Raw genomic sequence first — 3,378 nt, 5'->3', positions numbered from 1 at the left:
TTCTCACCTCCCTAAAAACTCTCCTCCCTCCCCTACTCTCCCCTCCCTCCCCCTCACCTCCCCAGACCTCACCTCACCCTCACCTCAGTTCACCCACCTCACATGAGGTTGACCACCTTCTCATGGGCACGTTGCTCTGGTTCATCTGCAGATGCTGCTGGCTTCTCTATTCATAATTCATCAGTCCCCTCTCCTGGCCCCACACCTCTCTCATCCGGATCCTTCACCCTCCTCTGCCTTTCACCCCTCTGGTCTCAGCATGGGGGCTGGAATGATCCTGCCGCTGTGCACGCCCCTGACTCTCTCTTGCTGACGTGACACTCATCCTGCCAGCTTATCTGCTGCATCAACTAGCATCCAGGTCTGAGACTGTGAGGTTCACTCCTACTCTCCCAGAGACTAAAACCTCTGGCTGGTTTTGCTCAGTGGATAGTGTCGGCCTGCGGACAGGTTCGATTCTGGTCAGGGCCCATGCCTGGGTTGTGGCTCGATCCCAAGTAGGGGGCGTGCAGGAGGCAGCCAATCAATGATTCTCTCTTGTCATTGATGTTTCTCTCTACCTCTCCCTTCCTCTCTGAAATCAATAAAAAAAAATATTAAACATTTTAAAAATAAATAAGTAAATACCTAAGAGATCTGTAATCACCTGGCTGAGTGACGGGTTCCGTCTTGGCCCCTTTGCCTGTTTGGCTGTCGGATTAGGAAGTAGAGAGTTTTAAAATACATTTGGTGCTAATCCTTACCTGTTTTAAGCTTCAAATGTCTTCTAGTCTTTAGATTTTCCCTCTTTTTGTTTTTTCTTACAATGGAAAAAGTCAAACAGAAAAGAAGCAATAGAAATAACACCACAAAGAAAGATCATTGGTAAATGACTTAATGAAAATATTAAAACTTCCAAATTAATTACACCGAACTTACCAAGCAGACCAAGAAGCCAGCCCAGCAGGGAGTCAGCCCTTACAACCCACACAAAGCTCATGCAAATGTTTAAGGTCATGAACAGACAAGTCACAGATGATACAATCTAACTAATAATAGGATAACATGCAAATTGGTTGGGATGCTGTCACATAACAACCAATCAGCAGACTGTCCCCACCCCCTGTGCCAGCCCGGAGAGATGAGGCTCGTGTTCCCGCCCCCTCTAATTAATTCCCTTTTAATGTACACAGATTTTGTGCACTGGGCCACTAGTCTATAATAATAAAAGTGTAATATGCTAATTAGACTGGACAGCCGAATGACCTTCCGGATGTCATTCCAGATGTCCTTCCAAACAAAGCTGCACAGCAGGGGCTGAGGCAGAGGCAGTTAGGGGTGATCAGGCAGGCAGGCGAGTTGTTAGAGGCGATCAGGCAGGCAGGTAGAGTGGTTAGGGGCGATCAGGCAGACAGGCGAGCATTTAGGAGCCAGCGGTCCCGGATTGCAAAAGGGATGTCCTGGATTGCAAGAGAGTGCAGGATTGGCTGAGGGACCACCCCCCCCTCCCCCCAAGCACGAATTTTGTGCACTGGGCCTCTAGTTGTTCAGTAAACCTGGAGAAAACTAGGAGCCTTGTGGGCCATCTAACACGTCCCCGAGGAGAAGCACTGTTCAGGACCTGCCAATGCCAGGGAGTGTGCGCACATGTAGGTGGGACGGTCCTGGCCAGAGACAGATGTGAGACAAGGTGTTAAGAACCTGACAGATGACTGTGCCTCAGTCTGGTAGCTTCCCTTCTGGGAATCTGTCCCAAGGACATAAATCCAATTACAGGAAACAGTTTCTGCACAGAGATGCTCATTGCAGCAGCATTTAATGCAAAGTTGGAAACACCTGGAAATAGCTATCGGGAGCTGGTGGGTGCCCAGTGCTCAGTGCCTGGCAGCTGCGTTGGGTGGGGGCGGGGGAGGGGGGGCGACTGTCACCAGCCGGCGCTGTGTGTACAGGGAGGCATCACGTGCAAGGTGAACAGAACTCAAAGCCCTGCCTTCGAAGACGCCCCGAGGAGGAAAGGGGTGGAGTTGCCTTGAAGTAATGCAGGTGGACAATGGTTTCTCCTTGACGGAGGGCATGTGCATTACCCTGACGACATCACATTTACACTAGGAAGACGCCCTTTCCCAACTCCGCCCAACGAGCGGTCTCCTCAAGGAATCCTGTAGCTGTTCCAAAGGGAAGTGTGGAATGTTGGGTATTCTCTAGCATATCCCCCTCTGACCCCCAGAATCAGAAGGGCATCCTGTCCCACTGTTCTGAGGGGCCAGGGTGGGGACATCTGCCTGGCAGAGCCACTGTGGGGGCACCCTCAGCTTCCCAGGCTAAGGTTTGGGGTGATGCACCCGACCGCCGTGCTGGACTGGTGTGAGGGCACCTAAGCTGAGGGGCCCGAGCACGGAGTGGGCTCCCAGCCATGGTGGCTTTTATCAATACGGTCATTACCCTATCGTATGTTCTGTGTTATGCAACAGAACATCATTGTTAGTAAGATGCTCAGTGTGGTTGGATGAGCTCAAAGCAGTTCCTGGGGGCAGGGCACCGTGAACGCTGGGCCACCCAGATCCCCTGCAGGACGGAAGGGCTCCGTCCCTATTCCCCCGGCGGTCCTCACATTGAGGGGGCCGTGACGTGATCGATGGCAGCCAGAGAGGAACAAGAACAGGGCAGCAGAGGAGAAGCCAGCAGCCAGGTGGTCCCAGCGCCTTCCTCGTGGCGGGGTCCCTGCTGGTGCCCAGGTCCCTGCTCCTGGGTGCTGTGAGCCCCTGCTGGTGCCCAGGTCCCTGCTCCTGGGTGCTGTGAGCCCCTGCTGTGTGCCCGGAAAGAAACCCTGTCCTGGAGCAGCCTGGATGCTGGGCAGAGGCCAGACCCGGGCTGTGCGTTCACCAAGGATGTGCACAGCCAGCCTACAGGGTCTGTCCCATCAGGAGAAGACAGGGACCCCAGGAACAGGAGCACATGACCCACCCAGGGCCCGTGTGAGGCCCTGCAGAAACCCGTGATGCAGGTTTGGGGGAACAGTGCTTCCCATCTTCTGTGTCTGAAATGTTCAGGCCACGTGGCAGAGGGGCCTAGACTGCGTGCGGGTCCTGCCCTGGCAGGTCCGTGTCTGGGTGACTGGGCCCCAGTCTCTGCTGCCTCCCCTGGCTTTGGGGACCGTGGGAAGCCACAGCGCCTCCCTGGACTGGGCTCTGCTAATGCCCAGTTCCAGTCTAACCCCCATAAACGCTGGCTCGGGGACAAGGCCTCCGGGGAGAGCAGATTAATGTCATCGGCTCCAGGCAGTTTTTTGTAATTAAATATATCCAGTTCCTTTGACCAGGTGTGAAAACACTTTCATACGTTGTTAACGTGATCTGATGGACTCGAAAATTCACTGCCAGGAGCGGGGGGGGGGGGGGG

The 3,378-nt window shown here is 54.0% G+C and overlaps 1 protein-coding gene across 2 annotated transcripts in view; it reads left to right on the top strand.

Annotated features, from left to right (window-relative positions):
- Positions 1-3,378, top strand: part of HDAC4 (histone deacetylase 4) — a 166,788-nt gene that overhangs the window by 155,338 nt on the left and 8,072 nt on the right. Inside the window, exon 28 of one of the 2 annotated variants that reach the window (XM_023743822.1) lies at positions 152-472. The exons of the other annotated variant lie outside the window; for it this stretch is intronic. The gene's annotated coding sequence lies outside the window, so the exon portion shown is untranslated. Of the gene's footprint in view, positions 1-151; positions 473-3,378 lie in introns of those variants that run through there. 2 annotated transcript variants of the gene reach the window in all.

This window comes from Myotis lucifugus, unplaced genomic scaffold (assembly GCF_000147115.1).
Source record: "Myotis lucifugus unplaced genomic scaffold, Myoluc2.0 scaffold_5, whole genome shotgun sequence".
NCBI lineage: Eukaryota > Metazoa > Chordata > Mammalia > Chiroptera > Vespertilionidae > Myotis > Myotis lucifugus.
This window is presented reverse-complemented; position numbering and strand designations above follow the sequence as displayed.